The sequence below is a fragment of the Passer montanus genome, unplaced genomic scaffold, assembly GCF_014805655.1.
Source record: "Passer montanus isolate IOZ18808 unplaced genomic scaffold, ASM1480565v1 scaffold4, whole genome shotgun sequence".
NCBI lineage: Eukaryota > Metazoa > Chordata > Aves > Passeriformes > Passeridae > Passer > Passer montanus.
In genome coordinates, this window is record NW_024368818.1 from 7,315,202 (window position 1) to 7,333,996 (window position 18,795).

Consider the following 18,795-nt stretch of genomic DNA (forward strand, 5'->3'; position numbering starts at 1 on the left):
ATTTTTTTATCTACCATGATAAACAGCATATGGAGTTCTGTGGCCTATCTGAAAAATTACTTTAAAAAACTGTTCAAGCTTGAGATTGTGAAATATCCATCCAAATTACAGATCTGAGAATTTCCTGCACAGGATGACAAGTTTTATCCTATAGCCATTAGTTTTCACATAGACAGGATGTAGCATGCATTTTTTTTACCCTGGGAACGCCAGTGAGATGTGTAAGAATCATAAATGGATCAAAGTTCATGTTTCACCACTGAAAGAGGAATGCCACTTCCCAGCTAATAAATCCATAGTTCTGAAGTCATTACTTAGTTCCCTAGAGTGAATTTTTTTCAAATAGCCTTTAGATTTAGATTTCAGTCTGACTTCTCTGGCACATCTTCATTGTTCAGTAGTTGCTGATGCCAGAATCCCAGCCTATCTGGCCAAGCTCTTTTTCTCTTCTCACCACCCACAGTCCTATGTGAAGAGTACAAACCTAGAGGTTTAGACCAAAAGCTTATAGTTCAATATCTTGTCTCACAGTTGCCAGTAAGTAATGTCTAGATTAATCTGCCTTTGATCTTGATCAATGGAAGCATTTTCATAGTGGATGATGGGTAAATGCTAGTTTTACTGCAAATTGGAGCAGCTATCAAAACCAGTTTGTATCACCATCCTCATCCTCTCAGAGACTTTCTGTTGTATAAAAAGATATAAAATCAGAGAGATCTATGTGTGAACTGAAAATTGATATCATCATGGATACATTGATAGTGTTTTCAAATAAGTCATCTCACTCCCCAAATCAGAGTACACTGACTGTATAAAAATATGCAGTCTTTGTTTTTCATAAGCTTATGTAAAGGTAACATATCTAGAACTGCAGTGCAGATGCTAGGTATTATGTTATTTGTGTTATGATGAGGGATGTTAATGAAAAAAGTGTGGGCTCTCTGGGGACTTTTTTTATGTCAATGTGAGGAAAGTGTAAAACAAATTCTCAGCACTTTCTAAATTAGTAGTTGCATCTGCTGCCTTTCATATTAGGTTGCAAGCTTATTTTGTTGGATACCTTTACAAAGTTAAATGACACTTATTATCCAGATTGATGTTGTCATGTCAGTTAGGTGGTAGTCAGACTGAACATTTCTCCAACAGCACTTACTTCTAATGATAAGGAAAAGGTTCTAATTTTCCTGACGTTGTCTTCATAAATAGAAAGGTTCTCAGAATTTTGTACCTTGAGATGATGAGGTGGAGAGGTTAGAGGTGCTGAAATGATTACAAAAATCATATACTCTAATTGGAATTTTCTTTCAACTTTTTACTTCCTATTAAACAGATGATCTTTGGCTCCTCTGGGTAAGAATTTACATTCTTGTGTTTCTTCACATAGCTGCAAGGAGCCACAACTGCTGTCTTGAGTTTCTGTGCAGAACAAATCCACCCTCTCTGAAGAGAGAAGGAGGAGATCTATTTTGTGTTGCAAGTACAAGGCACAAGGAAGGTGATGTGAGGACCCCCCCTAGCTGGGTTCATCGATCTCTTTGTGGCCAGTTGCTTTACAAAAATCAGGAGGCCAAAGTAAAGAGAGTGATTTCCTTAGAACACTTCTTACAGATCTTGTGTCAGATTTTTCCATCTGCTTGAAGCTCCCCATCACACAGACTTTTCTGTGATGCACTTCATACAGATCATGAACTCAGAGCAAAAGGAAATAGTGATGAAGTGGTAGGATGGTGGATAAACTTTGTTCTGCATCCCTCTGGTAAAATTTGCCATTCAAAGACAAAAGCCTCTGCATGGGAGAATTGCTACTAAGCCAGGACTCTCAAAGTGTGGTTTTCTTGCAGGATCCCAAAGGATATTTCATTTTTAATTCTAGAGAGCCAGTAGTCATTAACTGTGATTGTGGTTTTGGCTTCTCTGCTCATTCCCACATTCAGTTTCAGATCTGAGTCTGTTTTGAAGCCTGGAAACACGCCTCTGCAAACAGAAGACCAAAGCTCTTAAAACCTTGGAAATCTTGTATGGGAATTGCCTGTTTTGAATGCTTGTCATTGAGTCACTACCGATTGAGTCCATGGCAGTTCATGTGTGTGCACATGCCATTTCACAGTGCTGTCTCCTCTTGTGCTTACAGTGTTCCCTACCAAGCCCAGCAGTAGGATTGCTTATGTTTAACATTCATCTTTCATTTTTTCCTGTACAAAGCAAGCAGTGCAAAACCATGACATGCTGCATGCATTTAAAAGTATCAGCAGTGTGCTAAGATGTAAACTCTGATAACCAATTTCACATTGTATATTTCTTGCTCTGAATAGATCCTTCTCTCAGGCAATTTAAAAATGAATGAGGAAAAAAATAGCACCCAAAACTGCTGTATTGAATTGAAAATGAGTCTGAGACCTGCATGGGTTGTTGGGGCAAGTTGAATTGCTGGGTAGCTTTCTGATTCTTGAGCTGCCACAAGCTGTCACATGTACATCCTTCATGCAGACAGTCCTGTCAAGGAGTCTGTAATCCAGCAGCAGGGACATCTTCTGAGTTTTCCGCTTCTAGTCTGAGGCCACTGCCTCACCTCTGCTGAGTGCTCAGAGCTCATTGAGGAGAGCTAGCTCCCTGTCCTAATGCAGTCTCAGAGCTTCTGGCTTCCTTTCTGGATCCTGGCAATCTTTTGCAAAATTGTGCATGTGTAGTATTGGAAACAGCAGCGTGCTTAAATTAGCAACAAAACAAAAAGCTAAAAAAAGCGTGTCAAACTCAGAGACAGTTGGTTCCTTTCCCTTGAGGTAATACATTATTCATGATGCTGTACAGGATTGAGGGTGCCAGTGACAGGAGAGGCTATGGATGAATTGAAGATGCTGAGTGTGCAGTAGACTCAACAAGTAGGAGTTGATCGGCTTCTGCTACTGTTAATAATTCCATCATCTTGCATGGTATGCTCTGCTCTTGTCAGGGTTCTGCTCTCCAAAAGATTTCCACTTACCTTCCCTTAGCACACTGTGTGTGACATAGTGAATAATTCCCATTGTTGTTCTGATTACCATATATTGTTGACACAGCTGCTGACACCTAAAGAATAACTGGGGTTAAAGGGCTGATCTTACTCTTCTTGCAGCAAAAACAAAACTGTTACAGTGACACAGCAGGCACTCACATCCTTAGAGAGGGAAAAGGCTGCAGTGCAAGTTATCCCTCATGTATTTGGGTGAAGTCAGTGCAGTAACAGCCCATGGCATGCTTTTAGCTTTCACAAGCACCAAATTTATCTGTACAGATAGGAGTTACTCCTTAACCACGTTATTCATTTGCAATGCATGAGCAGGCTTACAACAAAAATCTGTGATGTGTTTAACCTCATATACATGATTGATCTTTTGTGGCTTGGCTGTTAATTGTGCTTGAAAGCAAGAGAGACAGTGAAACTGAGGAATGCAGCAATTAAGTCACAGGCAACAGATCATTCACCTCTGCAGATGCTAACTTGCTCCTGTGGCTAAGAAAGGTTGACCTCCAGTTATCTGTGGTCCAGGTTAGTGTCACTGTGTCACTGTAGCAACAAAATGGCCTCTGAAAACAGCATGAAGCATCTCAGTCTGCTTCCCTCTGGGCTGGGGTTCACATTAGAGAGCCTAATGCAACATGTGATGCAAAGTGGCAACTTTGCTGGCAGCCTTAACAGAAGGATCAGTAGAGGCAGATGTTAAACCAGCTGTTTGCTCCAGGGATTTTAGTTTCCAGAGGCAGAGTGAGGCTGAACGTGCTTTAATTCAGATACAAAGAAAAGAGAGGATTTCAGAGAAATAAGTGTCTTCCTTGGCTAGCAAGGAGGCAGTGGAATTAACATGAATCAAGAGGGACATGCTGATTACCTTGGCTGCAGCAGCGCCTTCAGCTCTCTGGCCCTCTTTGGCATTCCAACAATCAAAGTTTCTTTTGAAAACTGGAGGACAGGTAAGCACTTCAGGCACTTAGCCCCTCTGCTTTAGAAAGTGTTTGAGGCTGCCTAAATGTTTGAGTGTGCTTAACTTTCTCAGTGACCACGAATGGCAAATTTAGACTAGACATCTGTTTTTTAAGATGGCCAGGATAAGGGAGACTGATCCCACTGAATTACATTCTTTTCAGCCCAAGTGCTGTGTCTCAGATCTTCTGTTGTGCTGCTTTTCAGCATCTTGCACTGGCCAAAATAAATTGAATAGAAATAAGTGTCAGAGGGATAGATAAGCATATTCCAAGACAAGTAAAGTGTTACCACTGTAGCCATGGTGACTGTTGCGAACATGGGCTACTGCAGTTCTGCAAATCCCTCCTGGTGTCTGAAGCCTTTGCACATGATACCAGCACTGCCAGCCACAGCTCTGGGATGCCATTAGGAGTGTGATTTAGAAAAGGTTTTGAGCTTTGAGCCCCTAGCCCATAAAGCCTCTAGGCTTTATGCAAAATCTGTGTGCCACGTTCACTTGAACTGTATGCCAGAATGCCTGCATAAACATTATCCTGTAGTCAAGGTGGTAATAACACATACAGATTCTAAAGAACAGAGAGATAGCTGCCAGGTTATCACTAACACACATTTTTTGTGCTTTTCTGAATTTGTTGGCCCAGAATTAACTTTCTATTAACAGAAGGTGCCACACTGAGCTTCTTGTTTTCTAGGTAATTATTCCTTAGCAATACTCTCTAATGATTACTCTTGAAGCAATAAATAAAGCCATGCTAATCTCTTCTGTGTAGGCTCCTGTGCAACACCTATCACCTTAACAAACCACTTTTCAGTGGGACATTAAATGGCAGAATAACACCCTGACATGTACTGCTTGTCTTTCCATCCTCTTCCTCAAAGAAGAAGAGCATTTAATGGAATAATTTGATTTTTGAGGTGTTGTGTTTTTTTAGTTTTCTAAAAGTATATGTTGCTACTCACTTATATAAGTAAGAGCAAAATCAGAACTATGGACCAGAATTAGAAAAGAGTTTTGGATGTAAACAGTATTTTAGAAGACTGTCCACTAAGTAAGACTAGTCTCACATTCTAGAAACAACAGTAGGGGTAATAGATGTAAGATATACCCAGGAATGATAAATAGGAGTAATAAACCAGGCATGTGTATACAATGGATTACTTTTGTTTTATACACAACACTAAATAGATGCTTAAACTGATTAATAACCACAGAGGGAAAATACTGTTTAATCCATTTTGGCATTTGTTTATTACCAGTACATCCCTAAGGCATTATTTTTTCCTTCCCTAATGAGATTGGAACATACTGCTAAATCAATATCAGAGTTTCTGAACTTATTGCAAAAGAACAAGCTTAGGAATAAATAACCATCAAGGAGAGATTTTTTAGATGTGAGCCATTGCATGAGAAAACAGATCATATGGAAAAGAAAAAGGAGGTACTGACAGGTATATTTATTTTTGAAGTTTCTATGGCACTTCTATTTGATCAGAATCATTCTGAAACTGTACACTGAAAGCATGGCTTCCCAGTTTGGAATCTTTGCATTTCCTACAAAGAAGCAGGTAGTTTTTAAATTCACATTAAGGGTCATACTTCTCAATCCCATTTTCTCTGCTTAAACACAACCTCTTTCTGAAAGCTGAATCTTTGCTGAGTGATCCTGAGGTTCTAGATGCCTAAATAAGTTTTGGAAATGTGGGTTAGAAATACCCCTCTAAATTGAGTCCCACGTGCTTGTCAGTGTTTAAGTGTATAAACATTCCTCTCTGGAAACTTCTTGTAGGTCCTGCAAGTGTATAAATAAGAAGCATCTGAAGAAAGTGAAGTCTGTGTTTAAGAGAGGGCAGCTGTACATAGATGTGCTGCTGATGTTAGCTTTCATCTATTTGGAAGCTGGATGATGCAGAGATTATTCATACAAAGTGCAAGAAAGTGTTGCACATAGTGTCATGAACTCTGAGGGAGTAAAGTTGAATTTTAGAGTCTATAATCCTTGAAGTTTTAGTGGAATTGCATGAGAAATGCATGATTTTTGAGTTTTTTTATTTTAAGCAAGTGTTGAATCTCTATTTACAGAGAAAAATTGTGGGGGTTACAAGAAAATCTAGAAAGTCTAAATGCAAAATGCAATGAGTGTCCTGCTTTTTTGTATTATTTGGCTTGTCTGGAGGTAGGAATAAGAATTCCTCCACGAGTTTCAATACTGAATGCAACACGAGATGTGGAACAGGGCAAGTGAGGTACTTTGCCAGCTGGAAATTTGGAGGTGGTAATAAGAAAATATTTTAAAATATACTTTTAAAAAGTATATAGGGATAAATGTTTTCACTTTTTTAAAAAATGGAGACTGCTTTGCTCTGTAAGTGCATATTGTTTAGAAATACCTAAACAGAAGGAAAGCTTGGAATACTGGTGTATCATAATAAAAAGGTACAAAGTCTATGAGATAATCTGCAGTTGACACCCTTCCTTCAGAAACAGTCCTATATATGGAGTTTTCAAGTGCACATTCAACCAAGAGTCGTCTCTAGTAAATTTCCAAGGAAGTAGTATTTTATCCAGCAGCTTCTGCAGAAATGTCATGCAGATCGTGTTAGGTAAGGCCAAAATTTAACTCACTTGTTTGGAGCTTAGTAAGAGATACAGAACATCTCAAAGCCAATCTTTAAATGTGCTTACTGACAGGACAGCATTGTGCCTTTTACTGAGGTCTAAACAAAACCCATTCTAGATAAAACTCCCATCCTAATATATGACATTTATACTGCCTTGATAAAAATTAGGACTTCACTAAGTTTCACACATTAATGTCTTTGATGCAAGAATATTCCTTATTATTCTTATGTCTCATTGTGTCCAAGTTGCATTGGGGTCCTCTAGAGAACCAAGGGTTTGGGGAGTTGCTGTAAATATGAGTGAAATTCAGCTGGTCTGCATTTAGGCATCCAAAACTTATGTCTGGTCTGAGCTAGTCAGGTCAGTTCCCTCTACAGTCAGTGCAGACATACTGGCATTTCAAAGATTGAGCTGTCCTGGAGAAAGTCCTAGGGATGAGATAAACCACTGCTTGAGCTATGCTCTTCTCTTTCCTCCCCAGTGACCACTGTGTGGAGGTGGAGGTTTGGTTCAGATTAGCTGCTGTGCTGCAGGTGAGATAAATTCCACTGCTCTTAAGAGTGAGAAGATGTAAAGAATAGAACATATATACATATGAAGACAAAGACACTGGAGCAAGGGCCAGGCTTCAGTCAGAGATTCAAAAGGATGTGACAATAAAATTATTAGTATATAAGATTCTAGAAGTCTGGCTAGGTGGTTTATTTATAAGAACATTCCTTTCAAGTTATAACTAACAGTCTGTGATTGTTGCTAACTCCCCACTTTTGCTCTAAGATGGCACTAGTGTCTTATCTGATGTATTCACCAAGAGCCATCTCTCCAAACCATCATGTTGTTTACTGCTTGATTCCTTCTTGGCATAGCTACTTAATAAATTCATCCATCCCAGAAATGTATTTTTTTAACATTGAAATGATAAATTTTCCTCACCAGGTTTGTTTTTTTTTTTTTTTTTTTTTTTTTTTTTTTCCTTGAAACAGTGTGTAGGTCAGTGTTTGCAATCACTTGGGAAAGAAAGGGGAGCAGACGGTGAGGTGCTGGCTGGATGTTTCTCTCACTATGATTGTAGTTCCTAAAGTTTCTATCTGACCCCTCCTGGATCATACTTGTGTTGTGATGCACTTGGAGTACCCAGATTCTCTGGCAGGAACTGTGTCAGGCTCTGAACCAGAGAGGAGTGGGAAGAACCAGGGCTGCCACTCTGCCACACTGCTCCCATACGTCTCTCTTCTGTTTGCAATTTCCATCCTGATCCTCAGACATCTCTGGTGATTTTCACTGCACTCATGGTCCGTGGGAAAGTTCCTCTTGAGAGGAATCAGTAGTATGCAGTCCTCCACACTGTGGTCTGTTGCTCTCCAGAGAAAAGGATTAGAAATAGTATTGTCCTCAAGAGCTGAGAAAACTTGCAGATTTTCCATGCACAATAAACAGTTTCTATAATTACCAGGAAAACAAAACAGAGAGGCAGAGCTGTGCAGCAGGGCCAGCCCATCTCATACACACTGCTGTGATAATGAAATCCAAACCCTGTGGAATTGCGGGCACATTATTCTTACTTGCTTTAAAGGTCAGCTGAGAAGCTGATTTCTCAAACAGGCTCATAGCTCTGAGACAATGTAACACTAGTAATTTCTTAAAAAAAATTGCAGTTGTCAGAGAAACTGGATTAGTAGCTCATGGAGCTAAAAATAGACACTATGGGCTTGCCAGAGAGGGGTGAAATCAGTGACAGAGGTGAAGGTACATCAAAATATCATAACATCTGGAGAAAAAGCAACAAACAACTGAAAGCAAGTTAGCCATAAAATTACATTTAAAAGAATTGTAATCACAAAGAAGAAGAATGACAAGGTTTAGTCTTAATTCTGTTTTATTCATCTTCTAAATCCACCTTGCAGTTTCTGTTTTATCTGCTGAATCAGTTTGGCCACAGTCCCTCCAAAGTTAAGTACCACAAATTAAGCACTGAAAGTCATGTTAGAGCCATTATTTGAATACTGAAAAAGAAGTTTTTGGCTTGATGTTTCCATCTTCTTTGCAGGAGGGAGGAGGATATAATTTATTGCTAAATTTATTGAAATGAAAAATAAAAGCTAAACTGCCAAAACCCAAATCTAATAACAGAGCTACAGTGAAAGAAAATTTCCAAACCTCAGCAAATCTTTACTAAAAAGTGGGTAATTATTTTTCATTGCCTCAAACATTTACATTTTAAAGAATTCTCTTCTGTGCCATGATTTTGCAAGTTCATATTGCTTCTTGCTTGGATTTAACAAATGAAACAAAACAAACCACTTCTTTGTTCTTAATTCTTCTTCAATGACTTATTTTCTGCAGCAGGGCAATTTCACCACGCTATGTATAACCTGAAGGAGCAGCAATCCACTGCAGACAGGGAACCTCAGCCAGTTTGGTCAAGGTGAAAAGTTCTTCAAGGTACAGGCTGGGTCTCAGCTCAAGACAGGGTTGTCAGTAGTTGCATGCAGTTCCTCCTATGACTTAAGTAATTCTTTCAATTACATATTCACCTATGCATATCTCAGGAATAACCTACACCACTTTCTTTACAAACTCTTTCTGTAGTATGTGTCTTTTCTGCACACCCGTTACAAAATCTCTGCATTTCAGATCTGAGGCACTGGCAAGTGTAGGATATAAATAATAACTTATGTCAGCGAAGCAAATCACTGTGAAAAATACATGTAAAGTGTTTATGCTCATTGTCTTGTATATATGCTCTTTGGATGTCTTATAATGTTCTTTGCAAATTTTTGTTCTTGCAGAAGTCCTCATTGTAAAAGAGGTAAAGAGTAATCTTGATTTTTGGATTTAATTAGCATCAGTGCCATTTATCTGGCATTAAGTCTGTCCCATTATTACCAGGTTCAGTGGTGGAACAGAAATGTCAGGACAAGCAGCACCAGCAGTTATCTGCATCTATGTCCTACACATTATCTACACATTCCATGGCATACTTTGAATTTTGTGATATGACTGCTTAAATTTGTAGACATATGTTTAGGGATAAATAATACAAAATATGTGGACATTGTCTGATAGCTGTCTTGAGATATTATGGCTATATTGTCACCTACCCTTGGGATTACTCTAAACCAAATCATGCACCTTTAGCATCCATCCTTACTTCTGTGAAAAGTATGGCCGTCTTCTCATCCCTTTACTTTTTAAACTTCAGTTTCTTTAAGGCCCAGAGATTAATGACACAAGTATTTTCCAGCAAAGTATTATAAGAGAACAGTAACTGTGGTGTTTTTGTTTTTTTTTTTTTTTGTTGTTGTTTTTTTGGTTTTTTTTGGTTTTTTTTTTGTTTTTGTTTTGTTTTGTTTTTGTTTTTGTTTTTGTTTTTTTCCCCTGAATATCCTGTGCTCCACTGCTAGGACTGACTACATTCCTGCTTGAAATAAATTTCCCAGTTTACTAAAATTTGCTAAAGTTCTTCTTTGCAGGATCCCATAGTGCTTTGAAGAGGCTGTGTGTATCCTCTTTGTGCAAGTCACAGGTGCCACACATAAATATTAAGGTGTTCTCAGATCACCATCCTGGAGAGTCCAACCAATTATTTCATAGCCACAAATAATCCTCTTGCTCTCTTTGCCACTTTCCTCTGCCTCTATGGCCAATCTTAGAGAGGAAACTGATTGCTACTAAAAATAATCTACTGGTTTATATTTATATATTTCAGTGAGATTAGTTTGTAATAAGCAGAAACTTTTGCAAATCAAGCTTGTATTATTGGCATGAAGTTCACAGCCTGGGCCTACCAAGTTGTAGTTCAGTCTCTTCCCAAAGCCTTTGATAACAAATTGAACTTTGCATGCAGTTTCTCACCTAGAAGAAGAGATTATAATTTTCCAGTTGTCTGTGACTGTGGTTCTGATTCTCCCTTCTAATCAGGAGTCATGAAATTCAAGAAAGTGTGAATTGAAAGTAATTTTGGTACTTCATTAAACAATTTTTCCAGAAACCAGCTGAAATTGGTGATTTAACTGGTGATTCATTCAGGCTCTTCATTTCCTCTGAAAGGAAAGCTAAAGGACAATTAACTTTGCTGCCGTAGAGTTGTATCTTTCAGCTTTTCAGTGTTGCCAAAGTAAAATCTGAGGACTAATTCCTATCTAAGGTGATCACAAACATCTGTAGGAACAGAGCCAGAGATATGTAAAGGTAACTTGGATTATTGTAGGAAGGTGGATTTCACCTGAGTTCATGATGCTCAGTTCCGGGAGTGGGAATTTTAGGAAGGGTTACGAACCACCCATTGCTGGTGTGTCATTTACTGAGAGCAGACCAAAGGGACAGAACCATTTAGCAGAGTTTTAATTTCAGCTTTATGAGTGCTGAGAATTGCTGCTTGTCTTGTTTCAATCTTCTCTGTTCTGGGTGCTGGATAAAAGTATTTGGTCCTCCTAAAATGTGAAGACTGACCACCTCCAAGCCTGCACTCCTGTGGAAATGGACAAATATCCATCCCTTGGGTGCAAAGGCTTTTTGTGTAGTTCTGTAATACTGTTGTAGTGTTGTCTTACAGGGCTTATTTGAAGAGACTTGTACAAGCATTCTGCACTAATAAGATTACAACCTTGCACTATCAACAATGGTTGCTTAGCATTAAAATAATCTTGGATGCCATTAAAGAGTACTAGAGTTCTGTCAGGGTTTAGAGCACAGAGATGTTTGTAAACCTGAACATGTTTGTATGAAATTTCTCACAGACAAAGGATAATCTAATTAATGACAGTATTTCCATTTTAGTAATACACAGAGGAGGTAAGGCAGTGACCCTAGAGACTTCTGTCAACTTAATGATTAAGAGATTAACTTTAGTACTCTGTAAATCTGAACATTGTTTTAAAACATCGGCCTGCAATCAATTGGGAAGGGATGGGGAGGGTTAGAGTTTTGCTGTCAGAGGGAATGAACAGAAAAGCTCAGAAAGCCTATAAGCCAGGATCTTCCCACACTGAAATCAACGGATTAATTGCAAAATTGCATCTGATTACTTGTCCTGTAACTAGCTGTTCAGCAAAGGAATCCACCTGCCAACAGAAGCAGAGTCCATCCAAACTCTCACATGCTGCATTTAAATTTTTTTATTGGGATTTGTTTGGCAGACTTAGTGGTCTGGAAGTTCCAGTAAGTACCTCTAGTTGAAAGTTGCTATTTCAGTTATGATTGCTTCCCCAAACCAACTGAATTTATTACTAACCAAAGACTTACCTACTTGAAAAAAAAAACAAAACAAAAACAAACCGGTAAATTTGGTTTTGTCATTTGTGTCTTTTTTTTGATTGTGAGCAGTTGAAGTGCATGATGTATGTACTAACCAGGCCTGTGCTGTGGCATTGAACAAGTTATTCAGGGCTGCAGCACCAGTATAACACATTCAGAATTCAGTATTAATCCCTCCATGGGAACACGAGTCTATGTAAAAACTTGATGTGCCATATGTGTAGGCCATGGGAAAATTGTGTGTGCAGTGAACTATATACGGTCTTAAAAGCTTTAACATTTGTACTGCTCTTCCTATAACAGAATGTATGTCTTGATAGTTGTTGATCCTATGAGCTTCTGAAAAAAAAAAAGTAATCTAAAGTTTATTCTTCTTGTCTTAAAATTACTGTTTTGTGTCTAACTGTTTACACAGACCTGCATACAGCAAATGGTCTTTCTCTGTATGTTGCTGGGAAATGGAAAAGCAGATGCTATTTGTGAATCTTGCAGGCTTAGAGAGATCAGTGAATGCCTTTCCTGAATCTCCTCCTGATAAGCCACTTCCATTTACTAGCAATTGCAAACAGTGCCAATAGCCTGGGCCTTCTTTAAAGGAAACAAAACAGCCTTGTTCTGTTCCATTCTATTGATACTTCTTATTTTAATCTTTTTGCCTCCTTTTGAGTAGGCTTTGGTGATACAATTCTTCCAAAGTGTAACTGAGGACAGTTTGCCTTTTTTACCCCTCTTTTTTCAAAGCCACTGAAGGCCTCGAACAAGAAGAAGAAACTTTACAAAACTCATGCAGGTACGTTGTTAACAGGTAGCAGAAGGATAAAACAGCCTTCTCAGAGTATCCCAAACTATCTTTTAACAGTGTGCCTGCACTGTGTTGTGACTTCTTGCTTTCATAATGTGACCTGCTATTAATGGTGTTTGTTGCAATGAGGTCCTTTTAGTTTGTCCTAAAAGATTTTACTTGTTTGTTACCATACTAGAAACATAATGTACACTCTATAAGAAAAGCAATATACAATATACTATACATCTTCTATTTCAATGCCTCCAGCTTTAGGCTAGTATTCATATCAGTGTTTATAATCAAAATGCAGATTTTCATGTTCTTCACAGGACCAAGCAAAGTTTTGCCTTGTCTAAATACTAACAGTAACATTTCTATTCAACAAATACTCTTTTTTCTCATGCTTCTAGTTTCCTTGTGGTGGGCTCCATCCTACTGATTCCCCATTAATGCATTTGAAAGGGGAAAGCAATGAGCTATTTCAGTGCATGACCTTTGCACAGTACCTGATTCATAAAGATAAATAGATCCAAAATTTCATTTATGAGTTACTAGTGATCAGTAACAACAAAAATCCTTTGAAGTTCAGCTGAGGAAATTCTGAAGTTCTTGCATTGCTTATTCAGTTTTGCAGTTTCTTGAGTCATTATAATGGATATATTTTATTAAGCCTTTGCCATAGACACTGGCATCTTCATAGAAGTTGTTCTGATTTCTGCTCCCAGTTATATGTGAAAGCATACTGTAAAGAAATTATTTGGATTTTTAAAAAAATCATGCAAGTTTTCTTCACATCATTTCTTTATTTGACCTCATCTTCTGGTAGGGAGCTAACTTTAATTAATTTTTTTCATAACAGTAGTACAGTGTCCATAAAAATGTTCATCCAGTGAAACTCAAAAATATTTTGATCCTGATTGTGACCAGGATGCTTTATTTCAGAGCTAAGCCACTGAAGAGGTGATCAAAGAAGACAGAATATTAGGACAAATTAAGAAATTTTTGTGCATATGGTTAAAAAAGTGATATGATGGGGAAGTAATTGAGCTGGTTTTTTTCCTCATTAAAATTTGCTTATACACATTACAGCTGCTCATAAAATATTTATTTCTTCCTACACTGTCTTTCTTTTGAAGTCAAAAGATCTCCAAAGCAAAAAAAGTTACCTGACTTTGTACAAATTACATAGCAAATGCAATGCAGACACCAAATCCATCCAGGCTTTAGTAGTCCCAAAGGTAGCTAATACACTGGAAGTCATTGACAGAGCTTGTTCTTCTGAACATTGTAATAACACAGTGTGAAATGCACCGGTTCACTTACATTGTTGGCTGCTCAAGGTACCACCCAGACTGTATTTATTATTCTTCTCTCATTGCTTGGAAAGGAGGGGAAAAAAAGGAGAAAAAAGCTTAGGTCTGTGTCTCTGCATTACTCCAGTTCTCATATGGCAGACTGCATCTGGTAGTATGCTGCAGACTTGCTTTGCCATGACAGAGAAGATGGTTTGTCTCTTTTGTGGCACCTTTTTTTTTTCTCCCTATCTGGAATTTTTTGACATCTCTTCAACCATGTCAGTATAGCTTTTTTTGGCCTGCTCAAAGCCTGGAAATCCTGGATGAAAGGCAGCACTAAACAAGTGCAGAACAATTCTGTATCTCAGGTGAGAAGTTTTGTAAGGATATTTTATGTTTATTGCTAGGGGCAGACCAACTTTCCAAGTTCAGTGGGCTCACCTTATGCTGTAGAGCTGATGTGTAAAGGCACAACACATGTTGACACATTGCTCAGCTAATGCAGCCACATGGTCAGTGCAGTTCAGCATGGCAAATCCTGAGAATACGGAATTTGCAGCAATTGGAATTTCAGTTGTTTGAAGGAATACATGATATGTACCACCTGCTCTCTTGTGTGTCATGAAAACTATATAGAAATATAGGAAAATAAAAAGGAAAGGAAAAAAGAAACAAATGAGGGCAACTGTGAGGCAGAGCTCATTTATCAAATTTCACATTCCAGAGGCAGAACTAAAACCATTCAAATTCAGTGGTCAGTGCTGATCAGCCATCTCGTAGGAGTTCCACCTCAGTTTCCATAGGTAAATTTTATACTGAGCAGCTCTAATACTGCCACAGGGCAGGGGGTGTTTGACTTTTTAATAACCACTAAAAGTTTGGTTAAAGATTGGTTGCTGGAGTGCTCAATACCCACACACCCTGCTGGGTCTTGGCAAGTTGGACTCACTTTCCAGGTTTCCAAGGTTTTGTGGTGGGAACTTTGAATGTTCTTGTGAATCAGGACTGACCAGGGGTGGTCCTAAGCCTTCACAAACACAAATGTTCAGGACCAGTTGTACACACATCCTACACACATGCCTACGTATTTTATGAATCAGGTCTGTGATCAATGTTTTGAGCAGTTAGTGTGCTGCAGTTTCATGGGGTTACTCTCTCTTCGGTTTGCACTGTAAATAATACTGTACATCTGCTATTTTATGATACAAATGCCATGTGAGTTGCTTATTTTTAAAATGTTAAATCTGTTATGATTTATTTGCAATGCCATATTACAGTATTGGTTTAATATACAATGTATCTCAATGGCATGAGTGAAATTGCTTATATTTTGCAATGTCAAATATTTTATTTTTGTTTTTTAAAATGAATACATTTCATCCTATGCAGTTCCATAAATGTTTCTTAAGTGGCTCATTATGTCTGAAAATATTGCTTCCTCTCCAGTAGTGCAAGCATAAGAACTAGTACTCCTGATCAAAATCATCGGATATATCATCTAGCAATTTCAGATTAGAAATGTATGTACAAATATGTAAGCATTTATAGTTAATCAGAACATCTACTATATCTTCCTTGCTTTTCATGTAATGATACATTTTAATCATTTTGTATTCTTTTTATTTGTAATTATTTGTGATTCATACACAGTGTAAATAACATGTTTCATTATGCAAGTTTTCTAGGTATTCAAGACTACAAAAAGGTTTGTATATGAAAAGAAACTGAAAGTAGATTGGAATGACATAAAATAAAGTGGTGATGACTATGTTCTATTTATACTGTTCATTTCCAAGATGTCTGTTAAAGAAAAAACATTTTATTTGCCCTTTAATGTCCAACCAGTTATTTGAAGTATATTTACATCAATAAATCATGCAAAAGTCTATTAAAAGTCATGAAGAATCATTGAGATTTTCTTTTTTTTTTCTGTTTATGATTTACCTATGGAGAGCAGAATTTAAATATACTAAAATCCAATTCAATGGGAACAGTCCAAGAAGTCAGTGAAGGTATTTGTGGAAAAGAACTTTTTTCCCTCATACCTCGCCTTTTAGCCCAGATCCAAATTTATTTTCAAACAATAAACCAGTAAAATATGTTAGAACAAAATGCTAAATGCTTGAATACATTTTGTGTATTCCTTGATATGTAATCTTTGGTTTTCATGGACATGGCCATGCTAAAACCTTACTAAAGCCTTTGTTCTCGGCTGAAGTTCCGGCATTTTGAGGCAGAGCTTCTCAGGAAATTTAACAGATTGTTGGAAAAAAAAGTCTGCTGTGGGTGATACTACAACAGCTGATTTAAGTGATTGTTCAGTTCTTGGTTCTGTAGAACAAGAGAGCAGATCAGATTTTCTTCCTGGAGAACAGAGTGAGAGAACAGGTGACATTGCAGGGGAATCCCAACGCTCGCTCCTTGCTGCCAGTGCAGGAACAGAGGAAGCTGGCATGCTCTAGTGTCGTGAGCTTGACAAATGCTGCCTGTGTTGCCCACTTTTTCATTCCTTCTTAATCTTTTCTATATCCCCAAGTGAGACAATGACTCATTCTGCTCTGCTATTTTTTACAGAAGACCATTAACTAGAATTGGTTGCAATATATTTTCTGCAGAATGTGCTACTGGGAGAAAGTGGAATTTCAATCAATTCTATGTGTTGTTGGGGGGTTGATTCTGACATTTTTGTTCCAAATGTTCTTAGCTCTTATGTGGCTAAAGCTAAAGCTAAGGAAGGTCTAACCTCTCCTGAAATTTCAGGGAGTTTTGCTGGCTTTAAGACTGGTGAATATTTTCTAGGAAGGAGACTGATAATTTGCCTATTCCTGGCTTGAAAATTACTCCAGAAAATTATTCTGAAATTTTTAGATGGGAATTTTAATAACTCCAGTATGTGGAAGTCAATTCTTGTCCACATTATATTTGAGATTCTTGTGTGTTAACCAGGAAATTATGATAAAGACAGTTATCAGAGATTTATTAGCTGTGGGAGTTACTCTTTTATTAATAGAATGCTACATTTCGATATTTCACTTTCTCCAATAAAGTTCCTTTATGTGACTATATGAATGCAAGGAATGTAAGAAGTGCCTTCAGCTTAACACCCGTGTACATTACAGATAATTCCAGGACAGAAGTATATAAAAGGAATAAAAATTTGTGTAGACAAGGACAACAACATGTATGAAAGCTCTTGCTTATATTCCAGAAATGATACAGGAAAGAATTGCTCAGGTTTGAAAAGATATGACTATGATAAAAATCTCTGAATACTCTGTTGAAAAGGGATAGAAAATGATTATTCTGTGTTTCTTATAATGGCAGAATTAGAGGGCATTTAATGAGGTTGCAGGCAGCAGATTAAAAACAAGTAATGCAAGAGAAAGTGCTTTTTTTTCCCTTAGTGTGTGTAATCAAATTGTGGCTCTCAGTGCCAACAGAACATTTGACACTAAAATAGAAGCAATTAGAAAGGCTGATGGAGGGTAGATTCGTCGACTGATTTCAAACATGTTGAACTGCATGCTATTGTCAGCTCAGAAAGCCACTAATCCTTTGTTGCAGGAATCTGGGAGAGTGTCCCAGCCAGAGGTCTCATACTACTTTTTCATTCTCTCTTTGCATACCATTCTCTATGGATATCACTCCAGAAAATTTGCTGGATAGATGGGGCTTTCAAGAAAAAGCCTGGGTTTGTATTTTGATATGGGAGACACTGGAAGAAGAGAGTCCAAGGTGATCTGCAGGCTGGGGAAAGAATGGAGGGGAAGAGAACTTGAAAGCCACACCAGCATCTGGAGGTAGCATAATGCACTGGGAACTCGCTGCTAATATGCAGTCTGGACATCAAAGCTGGTCTGGGTAAAAGAGGCGGTCTTCACTGGGAGACAAATCAGAAAAGAGGATTTTTGCTGAAATCACTCAGCACAAACATGTTTCCTGTGATCTTTCACAGCACTTTTCCTATGCCTGTGGAAAAAAACCCCCTATGCCTGTGGAAAAAAACCCCAGAAGTATGGAACAAGGCAATAAAAAAATACCCAGCAATGGGCCAAGATCAATTTTACAAGAAAGACTTGGAGAGCTGTCATCATCTTGATGGGAAAACCACTCTTGTGTGTTGACTCTGCCTTGGTACCTGGGGCACAGACCTTGTAGGATGAAATCTGAGTAACAGCTTTAAGTGGAAAGGACTGTTTAAGTTTTCCTCACATGTAATATTCCTCCTTAATTTCAGTACAGAGGGAGGGAAAATTGATAAATATACCAAATAAAGAAGCTATTTTTGTAGGTCTGCACACCTGGTATATATGAGCAGATGAAACATACTTTAATTCTGTTTTACTGGCCTCCTAAGATGTGGGCATGGGTGAGATGCACTGGCTAAGTAGAGCAGAAACTGAAGTTGAGGACCACTTTGATTCAGTATTTTCATTGAAGATCTTAGCACAGAGGAGAAGTAATTACATCTGTTGATGGCACAAAACAGGGAGCTGTTCTGTTACCAACACAACAAGAGCCAAATGAAAGAAGGGAAGAATAGAGCAGCCTCCAGACCACATAAAAGAGAGGTAGGCTGAAAGGATAAGTAATGTCTGCCAGGATTAATTGCAGGTATTTGTGTAATAACTGGAAACTTGTAATTTAGAAGTGACAGTAGAAGAAAAAGAGATGGAAGGGTACTGAGAGAGAAGTGTATGATTATACCCACTAATGTCATGTGAAAAAGAGAGAGAACTGTTTCTGATAGATACAGGGAGATCTCAGTGGCATTGCATAAGGTACTTATGTGATCATATCTGGAATACTGTGTGTAATTCTGATTATTCAAATTCAGGATTTTTTTGTGACTGGCAGCAACATAAAGCCTAGGGGAAGT